We start from the raw sequence: 23631 nt of genomic DNA, 5'->3' as shown, positions 1-23631 counted from the left end.
TTCTGAGGATTAATTTCAAAGAATTTTCTGAAATAAGTAAGAAGACAGACAGCATCAATATTAATGAAGTTGAAATGGAACTCCAAAAGAGCCACAGCATAAAATGGCACATGAATGTTTTGTTTTTAAATGGATTGTAGATTGGATCACAGGACCATCAGGAAAATGAAGGGACATTCACAAGAACATCATAACAGGGCCAGCTGTGTGATAAGCAATTACAACATCAGAGCTAAAATCTCCAATGTAAAAGAAAAACATCAGTGTTGAAATAAAAGAAAATGTCAACAGTCTGCAGATGAGGTAAAAGAAAGTGAAGAATAGATTTTATTGAGACTCAATAGCCTGCACTGTGTCAATATCGAATGTCTTTGATAAAATAGACAATAGGCATTTGAAGAAAGATCGGAATTTGATTCCATCTTGTATTGCACTCAATTTCCCTTCAGATTGTCAGCTAAGGCAGCCCTGGAATCAGCCCAATGCTTCTACTGCTTAAAATACTTGCTGGTTGTAAACTAGATGCTTTTGGAAGCTGTATAACTTTGACAGGCTCCTAGAGTTCTGCAAATGTATCTTTCATGCATTCTTGCAAATCAAATTTTAAAATGAATATTTTAAGTGTGTTAATAGAGCAGGCTACTTAAAGGAACGTTATGCTCTAAAGTATTATAAGAAGGATTTGTTATTAAAAGACAAATTATCATATCACTGTTGGTTTGATGAAGTGCTGACCTCCAGGTGGACAGGTGCAGGGGTTGTGTAGCAATGCAGTTGTGGCAATTCCACTTGGCATTTCCATTGCTATGTGGTACCACAGAGAGAGAAAATAACATCCACTTCAAGCTTTTTTCTCTCTTCCTATAGCTCTACAACATTTATGATTGCAGGCTGTTGAGCTTTTTAAACCGCTAGCTGAGCCAAAGCCTGTTTGCAAGGAAAGGTAGAGGATAGGAAGATTCACTTTCTATCTACAGTTAGAAAAGCAAGTCATGGCTGGCACAAAACAGCCTCTATGGGGTTGAGTTCTTTGCCAGTCTGTCCCCAAAAGATGAGTGGGAAGTTACTGGCATTTTGGGAGAACTTGAACTAAGGGGCTCTTTTGCTTCGCTCTCTGCACTACCATAAAGATATAATATTAGTTCTGGAGTTATTTTAAAATATGTCCATGGACTCTTTGGTACTCTTTCCTTCAAGAGCTGGCATTTACTTTTAATTCCCCTCTCCTTGAGTGTGAGCTGGTCTTAGTGACAAATAGAATATGCTGAACTATGATGGGGTATGATATCGGAGACTAGGCCATAAAAAGCACGGAGGCTTCTTCCTTGCTCACTCTTGAATCAGTCACTCTGGGGAAAGTAATGCCCATCTCATGAGGTAATCTCAAGAAGGCACTCAAACAGTCCTTTGGAGAGGCAACACACCTACAGCCTGCATTATGTCTATAACTCTATTTCTCCATTTTCAGTGGAACAGTCATCCACCCACCTCCTGTGTAGGACCAATACCTCCATTCGTGCCCTGGATTCTATTCTCTTCTGATTTCTCAGAGAACTCACTTAAGTGATTACTGCTTTTTCTTGTTCTTAACTTTAACCAACCCATCTTTATTGGCTTCTTCCCATTCACATTGAAGCATCCTCAAGTGTGTCTTGTTTTGAAAGTTCTTTGAAATAAATACAAAGTAGGGAGCATAAATAAATTGAGTGAAATTATAAAACCCAGGCAGAGCTTAGATGAAAGATCCTGACTCCTTCAAATGCAGAAAGCATCTTCCCAGAGAGCCTCTGTGCCCCATATGCTAACTATTCATTCCTTCAAAACAAATATTTGTTAAGCACCTTCCAGGGTTGGGGCAGAAAGCTGGAAATGTTTCCATTCACCAGAAAAATAGAACTGGGCTCCAAATTTCCAACTGGAATTTATATTTTTCATGACTTTCCTAATTAGAAAGTTAGAGAGAGAAACATGTTTTCTTTGTAGTTGGGAAGGAGTTACCATAAATAAGGAGTGAAATGCTTACCATTTGGATGAAGCCTTTCCACCAAGACTTACTCCACTCCTCGTCAATAAGAAACAGAAGTGGAAGCATGGTAACTTTTACAGATTCCTGACATTAAGACATTTCTGTACTCAAAACAGACAGCTGTATTCTCGTATACTCAAATATTCTAGAGTTAAAGATGAAATAATACAATTTAAAAACCCAATTTCTTTTTAAAAAAACACAATGGCATCAAAAATATGAAATACTTTTCTGACTGAAGATATTCAGGGCCTGTACAGTAAAAATTACATAACATTGCTGAGAGAAATTAAAGACGACCTAACTAAATAAAAGGCACGTTAAACTTTGTTCATGCAGTTGAAAACTCAGTATCCTTAAGATGTCAGTTCATCTCAAATTGATCTATAGAATTGAGGCAATCCCAATAAAAAAATTCAGCGGGTTGTTTTATAAAAATTGACAAACTGATTCTAAGATTCATATGGAAAAGCAAAGGACCTAGAATAGCTAAGGCAACTTTTAAAAAAATGGAACAAAGTTTGAGGATTTATTCTAATTTTAAGACTTTATAAAGGTTCAGTAATCAAGACAGTGAGGTGTATTGGCATAGAGATAAAAAATAGATCAATGAAATAGATAGAGAGTCCAGAAATAGGCCTACAAGTATACAAATAATTGATTTTTGACAAAGGTATAAAGGCAATTCAATGAAAAAAGGATAATGTTTCCAATGATCAATGCTGAAATGTTTGTATATCCACATACAAAGCAATGAATAGGTATATACATATCTCAAAACTTGTCAAGTTGTACACTTTAAATATATGTAGTTTATTATAGTTATTATATCCCAATATAGCTGTCTAGAAACATTAAGATTTATTTCTGAAAAATAATGTGTAATTTTTCATATGATGTTGTCAGAAGTCTTCTAGATCTTAACTGGAAAGCCATCTGGGTTAGGATCTCCTCTGGATGGAAAAATACAAGAGGACAGAACTTGATCAGGGCAACCCTCTTCCTTGGTCAATTCGCACCAGGCTAAAATCAGATGCTACCATTAGATTATCTCTTCTTGAACTTAAAAAAATTTCTTACTATATTAGATTAGAATTGATGATCAGAACCAGTTGTCATTGTTGCTGAAAATGAAAAGAATAGAATTTTAACTTTGAAACGAGTAAGGTAATTCTCCAAAATAAATTCTAATTTTAGAATGACACGATTCATCCAGATATTTTTTCTATCATCCTTGATAAACTGAGTTGGTTCTATTCTATTAGGCAGGAAATCCTATTAAGTTTAACGCTAAGAAAATTAAATGATTCCTAGAATTACCCAGAATAAAATTCTAAGGGCAACATTTTCAATTTTAGTATATTCTGACAGTGTAATAGCTATTAGAATAACAATTGGGCTTGGTTTAGTGGTTTGCCATTCAAAAGACCCAGCTAAATGTCCATCATGCAATGAATGGATAAACAAATATGGTATACATACAATGGCATGTTATTCAGCCTTAAAAAAGATGAATTTTGAAAACATGCTAAGTGAAACAAGACAGGCACAAAAGGACAAATATTCAATTCTACTTACATGAAGTACCTAGAATAGTTAAATTTATAGACAGAAAGTAGAATAGTGGTTACCCAGGGCAGGAAGGAGCAGGCAAGAAGGAATTGGTACTCCATGGGTACAGATTTCAGTTGGGGATGATGCAAAAGTCCTAGAGATAGATGGTGGTAATGATTGCCTACCAATGTGAATGTACTTAAGGCCACAGAATCATACATGTTAAAATGGCAAATTTTATGTTATGTATATTTTACCACAGTAAAAATAAATATTTTTTAAAAGGCTTGGACTGAGAACTAGTTCTGACACTTAAGAGTTATGAGATCTTGGGCTATAGGAGTCACAAGTTCCTCATACGCAAATGGGGATAATAATATTTACTTCACAGAATTTTTGTGAGAATGAGATAAATTATGTAAAATATTTAAACAGTTTTTTGGACAAAGTAAAAGTGAAGAAATGGTAGCTATTATTCACCTCTGTATCTCTAAAGTCAACAATATGTTGAATTAATAAATGAGCGAGTAAAGAAACAAATGAAAAGCAGGGCACTTTTTCCAGTATATCTGAAATATTAGAACAATAGCCATAAAAATGACTATTACTATTTGCATAATGATTCAGAGTTCACAGAGAGCTTTCACATTCATCACCTCATTTGAATGTCACATTAAGGAAATGGGTAGGGCAGATGTGAGAACAGGAACCTACAGCATGGCAGCAACCAACGAGAGTGGTACAACAGAAGAGTGTTTGTACAGCAAACTTAAACTTTAAAACCAGATTTGGAGTCCAGGGTCTCTTCCATAGGCACAGCATGAAATGACAAACAAGACAGAAAAATGTGCCGAAGATAAGATCACATGAGGGATTGGTGGGTACTACCAGTTTGGTTCCTTTGCCCCAGATATCCCCCCTTTCCTCACACCTAAAAATTAGCTACTATGCCTCTGGTAATTAGAGGTTAAAGTGGGAATTCACAGAACCTGAGAAAAGGTACCTAGATGGTGAGTGAGAACCAGAGAGGATGAGAAAAAGAGAAATCTGACACCGATCACCTTAAAGGAAGGAGCATTGTCCTACAATCTCGTTTCCATTGCTGTAAGAAAGTCCTGGAGCAATAAGGAAGGCTGTCCCCTTTCTTGGCCCATGACTTCTTCAAATCATTGTCTTTCTCTATATTTATATGATATTGTACTTTATATAGGGTGGAAGATGGAGAAGGCAAAGTTAGAAATAGACAAAGAAATAGAGCACTAGCAAACTGGATCAGATTAGATCTAGACTATGATTTTTACTAGAAGTCGAGGCAGTGACTTAAACAATAACTGAAGACAGTATTGGCCAAGGAATGGGACTGTCTTCCTTTATTGCTGCAGAGCATTTTGCATCAATGAAAATGAGACTGGAGTCTCCCATGCATTATTATCTGTAGCAACTCTTCATAATTCCCTGGGCTGTCTTTTTGTTTGTTTGTTTTTTTCAGACTAGATTTTTGGAGGTGTTATCTTCTACCTGCAAAATATAATTTCTGCCCTTAAATTCTGCAGCTGAAGTATGTACCAAATTCTCATTTATTTTAAAATGTTAGAATTGAGTCATAAGAAAGATGGATAGCCAGCCATACAATCACCCTGAAAAGTGCTTGAAGCAAAGCCCTAGTGAGATGACTCCCACCTCAAACTGCATGGCAAGCGCACAGTTCTCCCAATGCCTTCATCACGATAGAGGTGATCTTCCTGTCGTCTCCTTTGTTGTCTGCCTGCCTAAGATGCTCTTTCCGGCTCTAATGAGTGAGACTACAGACACATGTCATCGCTCCTTTCTCTCTACTCCTCTGACCTCGGATAGCATGCAGCCAGATTCTGTCTCCATCATTATTGCAGAAAGTGCTATCTTTAAAGGACAATGCCTTTACAGTCTTGTAAGAACTCCAGCTGATCTGGCAAAGGTTGTAACCTATTTCACACCTTAAAGGACTACTCTTTGTTTTGGGGTGTCTTTAAAAAGCAACACCCTACAATGACCTATGTAAAAATTTTCTATGTAAAAATTCCTTATGTCCTCTACTGCTATGCTTAAAAACACACTGAGTGGGCGTAAATGTTAAGATTCGAAAGGCTCAGTGTTACAAATTATTAAAATGTTATGAAAAAAATAAAATAATGTTGTTACTTGTACTTCGTAAGAATCTTTAAAATAAACAGAATCGTCTTGAATGAACATCTGTACAACAATATATTTTCAGATTACATTGGATTGTTGGTCTACTAGAAGATACCAAGAAAATTTCATATGGATATGAAATTGTGATAGATTCTAAGGCTACTGTCAGGAAAAGAAATATCTACTCTTAGTATTTGGTGTCCAGAGATAGTCTGATGACATAGATGCTACTTTCACTGCTTCTGGGTTAAAGAAGCAACTGAGGCATATAGAACCTTGATGACAGATGAGGACGATAATGTCATGGATCCTGTGGGTAGTTCAGGGCCCCTGGAGGAATGCAACTCAAAGTAGGAGGGGCTGTGTGCTAGTGAGAAAAGGGTCTTAGAGAGGAGATGGAATTCACAAAGTTTGAAGCAGGCAGCAGGTGGCCTAAATAGTAGATATTTAGGAGATTCTGGAAGAGTACATGAAGAGTGTGGTAGTTTGCTTGAGCTGTGATGACAAAGTACCACAGATGCGTGGCTTAAATAACAGATATTTATTTCCTCACAGTTCTGGAGGTTTGGAGTTCAAGATCAAGGTGTCAGCAGGGTTGATTTCTCCTGAGGGCATCTCTCCTTGGGTGGTAGGTGGCCATCTTTCTGTGTCTTCATATAGTCTTCCCTTCTGTGTCTGTATCCTAATTTCCTCTTTTTGTTTCATTTTGTTGGTTCGTTTATTTTGTTTTTTAAATTTTACATATAAGTGAGATCATATGGTATTTGTCTTTCTCTGCCTGACTTATTTCACTTAACATAATACCCTCTAGGTCCACCCATGTTGTTGCAAATGGTAAGATTTCATTTTTGTAATGACTGAGTAATATTCCTTTGTATATATTTCCTCTTCTTATATCGGCACCAATCATATTGGATTAGGGACCACTCATATGATCTCATTTTACTTTAATCACCTCTTTAAAGGTCCTCTCTCCAAATACAGTCAATTCTGAGCTACTAGAGGTTGAGATTGCAACATATGAATTTGGGGGTGGGGGACACAGTTTGTTTCATAATAAAGAGCATTCTAGGCAGAGACATAAAGTCATGAAAGTATATGATGATCACTAAGGGTTTGTTGTAGTAAAAGTATAATGTGTTTCTTGGGGAGTGGAGAGAGGTGGGGCTGGAGAGGTAGATGGAGCTCACAGGATGAGCGGTCTTGTCTACCAAGCTGAGGAGTTTGGATTTTCATGTGAAGACTATTAGAAGCCATGGACATTTTTAAATTATGAAAATGACACAACCCAATCTGTTTTTGAATGTTCTGTCTGCATTGGGATTGAATTGTAGAGAGGGAAAGCATTTGACAGCAAGGAAATGGATTAGGTAATTAAGAGTGAATCCAGAGAGAGGGGACAAGCTAAAAGAAGAGGGTTTTAAGGTGTTATGTAGAGACTGTAAGGGAGGAGATGGTGTGGAAGAACCTGAAGCTCCAACTGAGGCAGTCTGTAGAAGAAGGTCTTGAAGGAAGCCGAAGGGGTGCAAAAGGCACAGAGAAGATCAATGAAGAAAAGAAGAAAGATGTAAGAATTAGGAAAGATTCAGGTAAGTTTATAGATGGAGGAGAATTAAAGGATTTGCTGCCCGACACTTGTTTTTGTTTTTATTTGCTTCTGCAGAGAGGACGGTGGATAAAGTCTGGGACTTGTGGAGAAGAGCAAAGGTTTGGAATAGCCACTGTGAATAGGAAGGAAATAAAACAATTTCTGAACCATGTTGAAACCCCAGTGAGGTAAGGCTCTCATAAGAGTGTAGAGAGGCCAGAGGAGGAGTTGAGAATAGAGAAACTACGAAATTGAACTAGGTTGATTTCTGTTTGGACAGCTGACAGAGTTGATGAGGCCAAAGTCCTATTATCTGGTCTTTCAAAAACTTTGGGCTTGGGGAAATATTGGAAAGCTCTGGTCCCTAAAGAAGATGAAAGTAAAAAGATAGAACTCTAAAAAGTAAGTACATCTGGGGACCATTAATTACTGAAAAAAACAAAAACACCCTCAAAACAAGAAACAGGACAGGAGAAGTAAGCACTTTGCCTCTTGCAATGTTAAATAACTAGCTAGAAAGAGTTCTTTGCCTAAATCTTCATAATAAAGCATTTTATTTGGTTATACTTCCTATAAATCTTAAAATCAGAAAAGTTTTATTTAAATTTTGTTATATAAATCCCCCTGAAAAACAGCTTGAATTCTCTTTTATGCTCTTGTCATCCTCTTGGGGTTATGAGTTTGATTAGTAAAGTGGACCTGTAATTTCTAACTTCACACTCTACACTTTAACTATTCATTATTCCCCTAATTTCTCCCTCCAGAAATCATTTTCTTTTAGACAGCTTTCTTAAAAAAAAAAAAAACTGTCCATAATATTAAAATGAAAACTAAAAAAAAGGCATTTATCTTGTTTATTTAGGTTATTCTACAGGAATTTTTAAAGTGAATAAAGCTGTGCTTTAATGTTCATAGCATTATTCATAATAGCCAAGAAGTGAAAACAACCCAATTGTCTATTAATTGATGAATGAATAAATAAAATGTGGTATTGTCCACATAATTGAATCTCATTTGGCAATAAAAGAAATAAAGTACTGATAGATGCTACAGCATAGATGAACTTGAAAACATTATACTAAGTGCAAGAAGCCAGACACAAAAAGCCACATATATGATTCTGTTTATTTGAAATGTCCAAAATAGGCAAATCCATAGAGACAGAAGGAATATTAGTGGTTTCCAGGGGCTGGGAGGACAGGAAAACGGGGAATGACTGCTAACGGGTATTGGTTTTCTTTTTGGGGTGAAGGAAATGTTATAGAATTAGATAGTGGAGATAGTTGCACATTGTGAATATACTAAAAAACACTGAATCACACATCTTAAAAATGGTGAATTTTATGGTATATCAACTATATCTCAATAAAAAATAAAGCCACTTAAGATTAAAGTAGGGTCTGTATGATACATAAAGCATGGTACATAGAAATAAAGCATTTACTCCAATTTAATGCTCCCCTTCAAGTAGTTTATTTTGCCTTATTATACTTGTCTATCACCCTAAGCTATAAAGTTATCTAAGATTTTCCTAAAAAGGAGTCAAACTTATATTTTAATCAGTTGGTTATATTTCCTTTTTCTATGAATTTAAAATTTCTACATACATTAAACATTTCATATTTATGCCCATGTTTGAAAAGTCTCACTACATAGCCTAAACCCGTAATGGTGAGTCTGGGTCCATAGTCTGTAAGTCAAACAGTCAGGAGTGGAATAAGTATTATACTACTTGACAAACTCTCTTATGCTGCATTGGGAGAATCAGTTAAATGATGATTGGTTGAGGTAACATTTTATAATTCAAGCAAAGTAAGTGATTGGCTCAAAGGAGATATTAAATTGGCTTAGAAGCAAGATTTTCTTCTTTACCAAAACCAGTTAAATACATTCATGGCCTCTTTAAAAAATGGAAAAAAAAAGAAAAGAAAAGTAAAAAAAAATAAAAAAATAAAACGATGGAAGGAAAGAAAGAGAAAAAGGGGGAAAAAGGAAAGGAAACTTTGCAATTTTCTAATGTCTGGTCTTTTTTTTAACATTTTATTTTATTTTATTATTAGTTTCGAGTATACACTACATTGGTTAGACATTTATATAGTTTATAAAATGATCCCCCTGATCACTCTATCTTCTTTCTGGCTCTACACATAGCCATTACCTTACTGCTGACTACTTTCCCTATGCTGTGCTCCCCATCCCGAGACCATCTCTCAACTACTAATTTGTACTTCTTTAATCCTTCACTGTTTTCTCCCAGTGTCCCAAATTCCATCCGCTCTGGCTGTCACCAGGTTGTCCTCTATATTTGTAAGTCCATTTTCAATTAGTTTGTTCTTTTTTGTTCCTTAGATTCTGCATATAAATAAGATCATATGGTATTTATCTTTGTCTGACTTATTTTACTCAGCATAATCCCCTCTAAGTCCATCCACGTCATTGCAAATGGTAGGATTTCATTTTTTTATGGCTGAATAATATTCCATTGTATATATGAACCATAACTTCTTTATCCAATTGTCTGTTGATGGGCATTTAGGTTGCTTCCATATCTTGGCTATTGTGAATAGTGCTGCCATGAACATAGGGATGCATTGATCTTTATGAATTATTGTTTTGGTTTTCTTTAGATAACATTCCCTGATGACCTGCAACAAGGTTTCAGGTTGACACCAGCAGTGCTCGATCTAGTCACTGATCTTCCCCAACAGAGAGCAGCAACACATGTGGAGTGAGGGGTTGCTGTTGCGGGAACTGGCTGGTTACTTCTGTTGTTAGCATCTTGGTGCAGGGGCTATATAATGATGACAATGTTTGGAAGCTTCCATTTGCAATTGTTGGCCACCACGAAAATCTAGTTTTTGAAATGGAGTTTTGCCAGCTGGAAAAGCAGAATCCAAAGACAATCATCATCATATGAACCAGTTCATGGCTCACGCTGCCTTTGACCTCATAGATGAGAATATGTGGCTGTCGAGCAACATGTATTTGAAAACTGTGGACAAATTCAATGAGTGATTTGTTTCAACTTTGTTACTGCAGGTCATATGAAATTTATTATGCTTCATGACATAAGGCAATAAGATGGAATAAAGAACTTCTTTACTGATATTCATGATTTATACATAAAGTTTGCAGTGAATCCATTTTATGAACCCAATTCTATTCAATCAAGCTCATTTGACAGAAAAGTTGTTTCTTGGGAAGAAACACCTTTTAAGCTAAATGCAAAAAAATTTAAAAATAAACAATGTCACTACAGTGAGGTATACTCAGGAATGTGTACATTGTAAGTTGCCTGATTAAATAGCCTGGAAAAGTTTTTTTAAAAAGTGCAAAACATAAGCAAAATCAGAAACCAGACTTCCAGCAATTTATCGCAAATAAGGTAGCTCTAGACTTATCTGTCATGGTAAATTGAGGGCTAAAGTTGGCCCCCAACAATTCTTCTCCTCCCTGAATTTTCCTCATATTTAGAAGTGGTGTGTCTTAGTCAGCTCGGGCTGCTGTAACAGAACTGCATAAACTGGGTGGCTTAAACAAGAGAAATTTTTTCCTCACAGTTCTAGAGGCCAGAAATCTGAGATCAGGGTGCCAGCATGTTTGGGTTCTGGTGACAGTCCTCTTCCAGGTTGTAGATGGCTGCCTTCTTGTTGTTTCCTCACATGGTGGAAGGAGAGTGAGCTAGCTCTCTGGCCTCCTCTCATAAGGACACTAAACCTATTCATGAGGGATCCATCCTCATGACTAATTACCTCCCAAAGGCCCTATCTCCTAATACCGTCACATTGAGGAATAGAATTTCAGCATATGAATTTGGACGTAGGGGACACAAACATTCAGTCCATAAATGGAGTTTAATTATCTCTCTTCTTCAATCTGAGCTTGTGTTGTAGCTTGCTTTGACTAGTAGAACACAACAGAAGCGGCTTTCTGAGACTTCCAAATTCAGGCCTGAAGAGAGCTGGCACTTTACCTCTTGTACCTTGGAACTTGAGCCATCATGTGAGAAGTCCAGACTACGCTGTAGAGAGAAGCCACATGGAGTGACTGTGGAGGATGAGATACCATACGGAGAGAAGGCCACAAGGAGGAGCATTGAGGCACCAGACATGTGACTAAAGAAGTATTTGTATGTTGTCTGCTCCAAACCCAACCACTATGACTGCAATCATTTTAAGTCACTGAGTTTGGGGGTGGTTTTTATATAAGAATAGATAATTAAGGCAGAGATTGGAATCTGGAAGTATGATGCTAGTGTATAACAAAAACCTAAAAACATGTGGCCTTGGCTTTGGGACCAGCTGGAGAGCAGAGACTAGAAGGGCTTTGAGAAGACTATAAATGAAGATAGAAGGACAGTGATCAAATTGTTATTGAATACTGGAGAAAAAATGCAACCCATTTATGTAGTGAAAAGTTTTGGCAACCCTGTCGACTGTGGTAACATGCAAGATAGGAAACATACCTAATGAACTTGCAAATGTGGCTAAGGAGATTTGCAGGCAGAATGTTGCAAGTACTGGTTGGTTTCTTTTAGCTGCATGTGATGAAATGTGAATATAGAGTCCAAGCTAAAATTTTGCTGGCAATGTGCCGCTAACTAGACAACAGGGCTTCTAAGAATTTTAAGTACCTACTTTTGGATTTTCTTTGCGAGACAAAAAGGCTTCTGAGAATCTTGAGGGTATTGTTTCATAGCATCTGACTCTGAAACCAATATACAGGGTGTCTGTCTCAACGAGATTTGTGGATGTGGCTTTTTATCTAATGAAGATTATAATTTGATGTACTGGAAGCCCACAAAGTTTTTTAAAAAGAAATTATACAAGCATGGCCTGACAGGACAGAGAGAGTTTAAAAATGACAGAGGCCTCTGAGACCCCAACATTCTCTGGGCAAGAAACAAGCAGAGAAGGCTACTCAGTTGCAAACATAGGCCATTTCTTATAGAAACCAAGGAATGATTCAGAGGGCAGAGCCCAGGGCCTAGAGCCGCGGTCCCAAACTTTTTGGCACCAAAGGCTAGTGCTCCTATGAGAATCTAATGCCTGATAATCTGATGTGGAGCTGAGATGGTGATGTCAGTGCTGGGGAGCGGCTGCAAATACAGATGAAGCTTCTCTTGCTTGCCACCACTTACCTCCTGCTGTGTGGCCCGGTTCCTAACAGGCCACAGACAGATACTGGGTCTGTGGCTCCAGGGGTTGGGGACCCCTGGCCTATAGAATTTGATAGAACTACTCTCAGCAAGCAGAACTGGGACTTAATCAAGGAACATTTTCTGATCTTAGAATTGGAGAAAAGTGATAACATGTGCTTGGCCTAATTTCAAAATTACTATTGTCTGGTTACTGCTATGTGCCTCCCATTCTCCTCAACCTTTTGAGCAGAGTATCCACTGTGGTAACCCTGTTTCTTTTTCACCATCGTATTGTTGCATGCATATGGGGTAGGTAATTTGTCTTTTTAGGTCACAGGTCTCTGCAATCGAAGGGCTGCACCTAAGAGACCACACGTGAAGAGCTTTAGCTGCTGCTGGACCTTATTTAGCTGACAAGATCCTGGACTTTGACCTGATGCCATAAAAGTATGAGACTTTCGAGGAGTGGGCATATTTTGCTTGTGGAAGGAAGTAAACTGTTGTGGCCAGAGGGTGGACTGTAGTAGGCTAGTCTCCAAAGGTTGTCTCCCCAAATACTTTTCCCTCTTATATGCTTGCCACTCTTCACATTAAGAAATGGAGCTTATTTCCCTTTCCTTGAGTCCAGACTGGCACATTGACAAAGTGACATTCTAGGTCTTCCGTATCTAGACCCTAAGAGAACTGGCAGCTTCCACTTTCTATTACACCTGAAATGATCCCTCTTTGAAACCAGCCACAATGCTGTGAGATGCCCGAGCTACATGGAAAGGCCATATGAAGAAGAACTGAGGTGCCCTAACCAGCACCCCCAGGTGACTGGCACCAAATGCCAGCCAGATGAGTGAGGCCATTGGGAACTTCTAGTAATCCCAGTGCCTAAGTGATATCATCTAAAGCAGAACTACCCAGATAATTCACAGAAATGTGAGAAATATTAAATTATTGTGTTAAGCCACTATGTTTTGATTGTACAGAAGACCGTAAGGGAAGAGAACTGATAATATCTGTAGACTGTTCTCATCTTGTGCCAGGTTGTTTGCTTGCCACTGTATAGACCATTTTTGTTAACTCTCACAAAACCTTTGTAAAAAGATGGTGGTAGGATCAGGAAACTGAGGCTGAGACAAATATATTGATCCAAATTACATAGCTGGTAAGTGGTAATACCAGAATTCAAGTTTTGATTATTTGGCTTGTGTTCTTTTTTTGTTTACCATGATACCCACCAATATTTCATAATAATAGGAAAGCTTCAAGTTTAACATAGGGAAAAATGATTTGTGATTTTAAAGGATATTATTCTAGAAACCTTGTTTATATTAAGTATCAGCAAATTCTTATTTTATATACAATGCTAATGTAGAGACAACCAAATTCTTGCTTTTTCATTGTCTCAATACTTTTTTTGAACTTTATTTCTTCTTTTAGCATGTACTATTCAAATAACAGAAAGATATGTTCACTGTTTATTTTGGTAATAAATTTATGTTATATTTTTATGGAAAAATCTTTTGTTCTTGTTACTTATGAAATTCTTTGGTTGGTTTAATGCTGTGAAATGAACTGACAAAAACCTATTCATTACATTATGCTTTCTTTAAAGTTAACATCTGTGGTATAGATATAAAGTGCAACAGAAGAGAGTTGCACTTGAAAGGTACAACATTCTTGATATTTTGACTTTAAAAATGTGGATTAGAACACTAATATTAAAAACCTTCAATCAGCATGAAATATCTGCTTCAAAGCCCCATATCTAAGATGGAATCTGTGGGTAAAGAATAGTGACATTTCTATACTTTCCCAAGATAGCTCATTTCAATTTATTCACAAATGATTGGGTAGTTATATTTAGCTTACAATTCTATACAAAGGAGTCTCTGAGCATTCTCTTTAGCAGTATAGTTTTATATAGATGTGAACAATATTAGGCAAAATTGTTCCTTTTATTCGCTTGCTCTAGACTTTAATAATTTCATAATCTGGCTCTTCTTGGGGTTATTTTTCCAGTTGTTAGGGACTTTACTATGCTTTAATCGTGTATATGAACAGAAATATTGCTGGAGAAAGCAATGGTGAGAAGTTTGGCAGTCAGGTCCCTTTAGGATCTTGTCTCTGCCGACTGCCACCATGAACCCCTTGCTTTGCCTTAGCCATTTACAGCTATTTACTGGTGACTTGTGAGTTGTGTTCCTGCATTTCTCTGAGACTTGCTCCCCATCTCATTTAACCTCAGTCTTTACCATTCAGCACAAGTGTTCCCCACTCCAACAAGCCCTCCAATTATTATCAGTCTTGGGCCATATTGCATTTACTCACCCCTAGCTTAGTCCTCACTTATTACAGTGTGATCCCTTTTTCTCCTTTCTCCATTATGCTATGGAACTATTGAGGGGAGCAATTGCATTTTATCCATCTTAATCTTCCTGTCCCTCAGCAGAGTACTTGGCATGGCATTAGGTTCAATAGATGCTTATTAAAGGAGAGAATGAAAAGGAAGCCTTTCTGCCTTAGAGAAAAAACAAAAGAAAAAGTCTTAGAAAGGCGCCTTCAAGGAGAACCACAGAAAAACACTATCTTACTTTCTCTTTTAAACGGCTTTATAGAGTGATAATTCACATGCTGTATAACTTACTTCTTAGGATTATTTATGCTGTGATGAACTGCTGGAGGTAGTTAAAATTTATATTCCTTCAGACTATCACATATACCACAAATAGTTGTGTTTAAATTTTTTTTTTTATAATGACAGTTTTCAAACTTACTAAAAAATATTCAACACCCCTAAAATTCTCAGAAGCCCTTTTGTCCAGCATAATGGTTCTCAAACTTTAGCTGCATCAGAATTACCTGGATGGTTTGTTAAAACGGATTTGCCAGGCCCTGCCCTCAGAGTTTCTGATTCAGTGACTCTGGAGTGGGTCCAAGTATTAGCGTTTCTAAGAAGTTCTCAGAGTGAAGCCCATGGCTTGACTCTGGTCTCTTTTAATCTAGAAAAGTGGTCTCTCCTTTTTATTTTTTCATGCCATTGACTTGTTGACAAAATTAGGTCAGTTATCCTGCAGAACGGCTTATATTCTGGATTTGGATAATTGCTTCCTTGTAGTAAAATTTAACTTGTCCTCCTATCTACTGTATTTCCTGTAAACTGAAAATTAAAACTAAAGTTTCAATTAGATTCAGTTTTAACATATCTTGATGCCCTTTAAGTTATGTTACGTCACATCAGGACATATAATTCCTGGTTGCCCTACCTTTAGTGATGCTAAATTGATGGGTAGTCTCAAGTGGTAAAAGTTTATTCTTTACATTGTAAAGTGAATTATCAACCTTTCTCCTAATAGTTTATCATCCATTGAAGAGCACTGCTTAAACCACAAAATAGTGTTTTGTTTTGTTTTGTTTTAACTCTATCATTCTGTTTATATTTGTTAACTGGATTTTCTTCTCCACTGAGGGCTATTTAGTAATTCTAAAATAGTTTGTACAGAACAAGCAGGATAAATTTTGTTTTCTTTTTCTTCAATTTCTAGTTTCCAAAGTAAGGACTGGGTGCCTGTGGTTACTAAATTATGTCCCCTCCACGCCGAACTCATGTGTTGAAGTCCTAACTCCCAGTATCTGTGTTTAGAAATAAAGTCTTTAAAGAGGTAATTAAGTTAAAATGTGGTCATTAATGTGGTCCCTAATCCAATATGACTGATATACTTATAAGAAGAGAAAATATAGGTACAAATATTCACAGAGGGAAGGCCACATGAAGACACTGGGAGGAAGTGGCCATCTGCAAGCCAAGGAGAGAGGTCTCAGAAAAAATCGACCTTGCTGAAATCTTGATCTTGGATTGCCAGCCTCCAGAATTGTGACAAAATAAATTTGTTTAAGCCACCTAGTTATTGGTATTTTGTTATGGCAACCCTAGCAAACTAATATAATGCCCTAGCTACTTCTAATGGTGACCAGTGACTTTAGTGTCTTTAACTAACTAATTAATTAATTAGCTCTCTTTCTCTTTTTCATATCATTATAAACTCATGGATTTTGTCCATTCAATGCATTTCAGTTGCAGTAATTTTTCTTTTGGGTATTTGAATTATTTCATATTTTACTAGAGAATATTCCAGAGGTAGTTGACTTTTGTGTCATTTGGGTATGACCCCAACAGTCTTTGATAACTTCCTTGCTTTCAGGTAGAAGACATCCCAGGTTCATTTTGTATGTTTTCTGTCCCAGATCTGGGCCCAGCTATCTTAAAAATGGTATAATCTAGGTGTTAGGGCTATTCATTGCTACTGGTTGTCATTGCTTTTAAGCTTTTCATGAAAGATAAGTTATAGGGCTTTTTTTACTCTTTTGTTTTTGTATTTGTATGTTTTATTTTTTACATGGAAAATTTTGGATCCTAACACATTAACATAATTATTTGCTCTATAATGTCCATAAATGATGCTTGTAGTTTTTACTAATGATGCCAGTAGTTTTTACTAATCATTAGATTACCAAATGAAATTTAAATTTTGCCTTTCTTTTTGTCCTTGGAATACATATTTCTAAGCATATATAGTCAAAGTCTTATGTTCTAAAAACTTAAAATAGTTCTTTTCTTTGTGTGGTTATATCTGTAACTTGATATACAGTTATTTGCTTTAAAACTGTCTTCTTGGTATTCCGTCAGGCAACGTTCTTTGTTTATTTTATAAGCATCATTAGAAAATACTTTCCTTCAAGCTGTAATGAGAATTGAAGTTACAAGACAGACGAAATGGGAAGTAGCACAGTTCTGGGACCTCATCTTCTCACTTATATGCATCATTTAATAGTTCACCAATGATTCTACAGCAGTTTATCCAGGATTCCCTGAATAAAGTGTTCCCTGACAAAACATTTTAATCATTGCCTCAATTTGGATAATCCTGGTCATGTCATGAACACTGAAGCCTTAATGTTTCCAGGATCCTGTTTGTCCTTGAACAGCAAAGTCTACAGATTTATTGAATATGCCTTCCAATACTATTAAAAGTCCAATTTACTGAACTGAAATATTCATTACTAAAAAAGAAATCTTAGCCAGAAGTTCCCTTTGAGGTCATTTTTTTTTTTACATGAAATATTTGAGTTAATCTTTTGCTCCAGTAAAAAGCGCGCGCGCACACACACACACGCAACCTTTCTTTTTTATACTGTTAGACTGCATCATTAATGTGTGCAAAACATTATTTGGCTGTTTGTGAGACAAGAATATCTAAATAGAAAGTATAACAACTCTGGAGACTGATGGAATTAATTTTATATAGCACAATAACTACTAACAATGAGATTGTAATAGCATTGCCTAACCTTTTATGGACTTCATGTCCTTAGCTGTAAAAGGAGTATAATAATACATACTTAGAGATTTAATACATTAGGTCCCAAATGTAAGGTGGTTAGCACAGTATCTGGCACACAATAGGGATTTAATAGCCATCTTCATTCTCTCAACCTAAAAACCTCCTAGGACTAACAGAAGCTGGGGAAATTGTTTGATCTTGAAGATGATTGTAAGTAGAGTTCTACTTCCTCTCTTGATTCTGAGGCCAGTTTGTATAATCGAGCTCTACTGTAAAGGAGCACCAACTTGAGCTTATTGCTGCTTCAGTTGGTCAGGAATCCAAAGCATTAAGCAGTCTTTTTAGTCCTAATAATTTGTATAAGGCACAGGGGTAATATAAAACTATGGCTATTGTAATCTGGAGTTCTCTTACCAGCTGTCAGACAAGGTTTCCCAAAGATAGTTTCTGGAGAGAGATTCCTTAATAATTTTCCAGGATCACTCAAGAAAAGCTATATGCTTCATCCCACTTTTTGGAGATCTTTTACTCTGCTTGAAAAGGCATTTTTCTCATCCAGAGTAAAATGAAGCACAAGATTCTTAGTTATAATTCTAAATTTCATCCTGGTAGTGAGACATCTGGTGGGAGCAATGCCTTCCTTAAGGTTGGTACTCAATTTTTTTCCTTGTTAGATAATCATTTTTGTCACTTGGTAGTTGTTAACAAAGCAAAGGATGAAAAAATGCTTCAACAGATTTTTACTGCCACAAAAACTACTCCTAAATCACTAATATCAACTTTCAAAGAGCTATTCTACATGGAGAACATGGTCCAAGAGATTTTAATACGTATTATATGAAAAATTATGTACATATTTGGTAATAGTAGGTTAAGGAGATTTAACAGGTTTCTTTACTGCAGAACTTCTCAGACCCTTAAATATAGTAATGTATATTACAGTTTCCTAAAGAGGGATGCAGGGCGCAGTACTTCCTAATCCTAGATCCCTTGTTCCACAGAGCAGTGTGGAGGATCATTGTTCCGCAGAATACACTCCAGGAAATAATACCTTATAATTTAAAACCACAGACAAAAGGAACGCTGGATCCATGTGTCCCTAGCATACATTAATAATTTTTAGGGCAGTATAAATTCTTCTTTGCTTTGGCTATTGCAACTGGTGTTCTTTTCTTATACAATCCTGATTTTGCTCAGATACCCGTCCATATCCCACACAGCCATGTGCCCCAGAGGAAGTTGATCTCTCAACCCTCCAGCCCTAAGGGTGGGCTGAATGGTCTCAGGGTAACCCCATTTTCCCTGCCAGTGTTTGATTCAGATACAGGCATGAGACTCACTTTTGCCCAGTGGAAGAAGTCTGCTGTAGCATCTGTAAGAAGTTTCCTTCTTTATAAGAGAGTTACAGAAAGACGTGGTTGGTTTCCCAGTCCACCACGCTTCTGAATATTGTCATTTCTGGATATGTTGCCTAGAACTGCTACAGCAGTTTTCTTGCTATTAGCCTGAGTGAAACCAGAAGAACTTTAGAGAAGACAGAGCCTCGATATGGAAAGAACCAGGATCCTTGAAAATAGTGTTGAGCTACAGAATCTCTCAATTCTGATGTTCTTGCTCTCTGGACTCTCTACCTATGATAAATTACCAGTGAATCAGCTGTCTTCTCTCTCTGGACTTTCTACATACGATAAATTTCCACTGAATTAGAATGTCTACTACTTGCGGCTGAAACAATCCTAATACATTAAACATATATTTGCTTTTTTAGATTAACATATTATTTTTTATGTTGCCTCTGGGAAAATAGCATGTAAAATTTTTAAAAGAATTTCTAAATACCCATGAATTATAGTAGAGATTAGATAACAAAACTAGTAGTTTCTGCAATAACTAGACTCTTTAATTAATCGAAATTCTTTCAAATACTATGAGCAATTCCAGAATCGAGGGCAGTTGATTAAAAATGTTTTACTTCACATTGAACTTATGGTCAAATTTCAAAAATTCAAAATCACAATTAGTGACATAGAAGAATGAAAATTGAAAATCTGATGCCTGACAGGGTCTGATTACTGCTAGTGATCGAATAGAGAAATTGGATGATTAAATATTGCCTGGTGCATAGTACCAGAAATCTTGAAAGTAAGTGAAAGTAGTTTATTTCAAATCTTCAAATTGTAATCAAAGTACTTAGGTATACTATAGATTTTTTACCATGTTCTTAGATAGTTATTTGACTATAAGCTCCTTGGAGGCAAGGATCATATTTATCTTGTTCTTTACTGCTCCAAAGCCTAGAGTGATGTTTGGCATGAAGTAGGTACTCAAGAAAATTTTATATGAACAACAAAAAGTGAAGAACTGGATATTTTAAATATATGGAACTACTGTCTGGATATGATATGCTAGAAAGTGTAATGTACAGAAAGAAAAAATCTGATACAGGTAACATGGAGAAAAACATCTCCATATAGGGTACTTATTTTTTTTTTTATGTAATTGACATACAACATTATGTAAGTTTAAGGTGTATGACATGTTGATTTGATACACTTATATGTTGCAATATGGTTATCACCATGGCTTTCGCTAACAGCTCCATAACCTCACACAATTATCATTTTTTGTGTGTGTGTGAAGAGAACATTTAAGATCTAGTCTTCTAGCAATTTTCAAATGTATAATACAGTTGACCCTCAAACAACATGGGTCAACTTGAATTGTGCAGGTCTACTTAAGTGCAGATTTTTTTCAATAAATATTGTAAATATATTTTCTCTTCCTTATGACTTTCTTAAAATTTTTCTCTAGCTTACTTCACTGTAATACAATATATAAGACATATAACACACAAAATATGTGTTGATTGACTGTTTATATAATTAGTAAGGCTTTTGATCAACAGTAGGCTATTAGTTAAGTTTTTGGGGAGTCAAAAGTTATACGTGAACTTTCAACTGCATGAGGTGGGGAAGGTCAGTGCCCGAACCCCTGCATTGTTCAAGGGTCAACTACACAACATTAACTATAATCACAATGCTGTGCATTAGATCCCCAGAACTTATCTTCTAACTGCAAGTTTGTATCTTTTGACTAATATCTCTGTAATTCCCCCACCCGCCAGGGTACTTTTGTAATCTGTTCTCTTCCTTTGTAAAGTTATTATTAGGACTCAATTTCCCTTCTAATGTAGTTGTTACCATTGTTTTGTTATCTGTTATGTCTGTAACAGATGTGGATGAGGCTGACCAACAGGTATTCAAGCCCTGCAAGCCCATGGTGAACATGTCACTAATCCTATTTTCCTCTTTTCCTTCCTATTCTCTCTCTGTATACTCTTCCAGTCTCCTATTCCTTAGCTTTCTGTACCGGATCAGTAAATCTCTGAATTTCCAACTGAGCTACTCTCTATTGGGGTATAAATTACTGACTCCAAACCACTCCCTAGATCCTTTATGATCTTTGGTGAACTCACTTGATCCCTGGTCGTTGGTTGAAGCCTGGAAAGAAAAATTCTGAAAGGACTTTTAATAATAATAGCAAAGAGTGAAAACATGGGCTGTGGCTACTTTTTTTTTTTTTTTAACTCACTGATCTTTCCTCAGTAGCAACCTTATGTTGAGCTGACCCAATGATCTATTTTCATTCATCCTCTGATAGAATGCTTTTGTTCAATTTTCATTTTAGACCATTTCTGATTCTTTTCCCTAGGCTTCACATAATCACTGAGCCTAACAGGTACTAGTCTTCCCCCTATGCAAAGTCTCAAGGACAAGCTTTCTTATATTCAAAGTCATTTTCTTAGGCTTAGCATTAGTATTAATTCTTAATATCCTGTTTATCTCACTGATTCTTCATTTATCATGTAGAATGGGATACTCACTAGGGTTTTCTTTGAGATCTGCATGCTTCATTAGTAGAGAGGTCATTCATAGAAATGTTCCTACTATGTGACTCCATCCCACCTGGCCAAGGCTGATTGGACCCTTGGTAAAATTTTACTTCAACTGGGCCAATCAGCTCCTTTCTTGTGAATATGAATTGACCCCCCTTCACCCCACCAGTGACTGCAAATGAGTCATATTTCCCTCAGTGAGTTGGTAATGGTGTGCTGTTATCAGGTAAACATATGTAGCAGCAATTGGCCACTCCTGAAACTGCCTAGCTCACTAAGATCTGTGTGACCTCCTTTGTCAAGGCACTTTAAAGGTGGTCAAAAGTGCAAGAAAGATGTAGCTGCAAATAGAAAAACAGGTAATTAACTCAAGGACTTGATAGGTGTGAATTTAAGGGAATGGGTAGATCTCAGAGATATTGAGATTGAAGAAGCAGTGAGATTTGGCCAAAAGGCCATGATAAGTTGAAGGTGATTCTACTACTCTACTATAGGAACATTTTCAATTAGTATTGGAGAGGCTGGTTGCTGGGCAGAGTGGGCTCTCTGGAATTCTTAAGATTTTTAAGTAATGGTTCCTCTCTGTTTCCAGAAGCTGCAGTGTGAAAACCAATTACAGAACTTCACTACTAAAATAGCAAACAATTTAGGAATTACTTTGTTAGGGCTATTCATAAGATTTTATATTGATGGTGGGTACAAAATGTGGGCTGGTTAGCTTCTCTTTGTTTTGTAGTTAGAGTCCACCCAGACATCTGTTTTACAAATACATGATTTTGGTGATAAGGGAGCTAGATTGAGAGAATATAAATAGTACATATTTATGAATGATATTAAGAAAAAAATACAAAATCAGAATCGAATCAGGTTACCTGTGCCCTTAATTTCTAACTTTACACAAAAAGCTCTTAAACTTACTTCAGTAGATCACTCTCATAGGGTCAAGAAAAATCTTAAGGCAATGTCATTATAAATAACGGTTCAGTTGCTGTTTATAAGGAGTCCCTATTAAAGAAGCTTCTAGTGTTAAAACTTTTGGACAAGTATTACATTCATTCTAACAAATAACCTGAATGCTGATAGACTGAAGGCCAGAACCTAAATAACAGAATTCCTTCTACAGGTGTGAGATGGGATGAAACTCTAATATTAACAATAACCTTTATTACTATTTGTGCGCCTTTTCTATATGTGCAGGGTACTGTAGCTACAAGCTTTATACACATTATCTCATTTTATCCTCACAATAACTTTGTAAGGTGAGTCTCAATAGCACCATTTTATCCAGGAGGAAATTAAAACCCAGAGAGGTTACTTTGTCCAGGGTCACACAGCTAATGAGCAGTGGAATCCATATTGGAAACTACGTTTCTCAAATTCTAGGGGCCCCTGCTCTTAATCATCTAGATGAAAAGGAAGGTTGGCTTTTTAAACGCATTATGGGACTCAGTGCCTGAAATGCCTGAACGATAAGGCGATGAAGGAACCCTAGATCATATGCTTCCCGTATTCCCTTTCTCTTTTAAGGAAGTTCATTTAACAGGTTCTCATCATCTGCGTTGACTGAAGAAAGTTATAGGAAAAGGAAGGCGGGCTGGGGCCGTGGTACCCCCGGACTCGGTTGGCGGCCTAGGAGGAATGGCGCGACTGTTTCCCGGATCTCAGGCGACCCGTCTCCGAGCGAGCGGTGAGGCCGAGGGTGCTTCGAAGTGCTGCGGGTGAAGTGTGGAGCGTGCGCGGGCAACGCTGGGCGCGCTCTGGGAAGGAAGCGGAGATCCAGAGCCGAGAAGCCCTGCGTGCTAAGAAGGTGGATCACTGACGCTCCGGGGGTGCGGGCGCCAACCCCAGCTGGGTCTACGGCTCCCCCCGGCTTCGGCGCCGCGCGGCTCCTCCCACCCTGCTCCCGCCTCTGGCCGATCAGGCCAA

General features: G+C 37.1%; 1 pseudogene; it reads left to right on the top strand.

The window, feature by feature from the left end:
- Positions 1-7202: 7202 nt before the first annotated feature.
- LOC102891486 lies at positions 7203-10559 on the top strand (annotated as a pseudogene).
- The last annotated feature ends 13072 nt before the right edge of the window (positions 10560-23631 follow it).

This window comes from Pteropus alecto, unplaced genomic scaffold (genome assembly GCF_000325575.1).
Source record: "Pteropus alecto unplaced genomic scaffold, ASM32557v1 scaffold3, whole genome shotgun sequence".
Taxonomy (NCBI): domain Eukaryota; kingdom Metazoa; phylum Chordata; class Mammalia; order Chiroptera; family Pteropodidae; genus Pteropus; species Pteropus alecto.
This window is presented reverse-complemented; position numbering and strand designations above follow the sequence as displayed.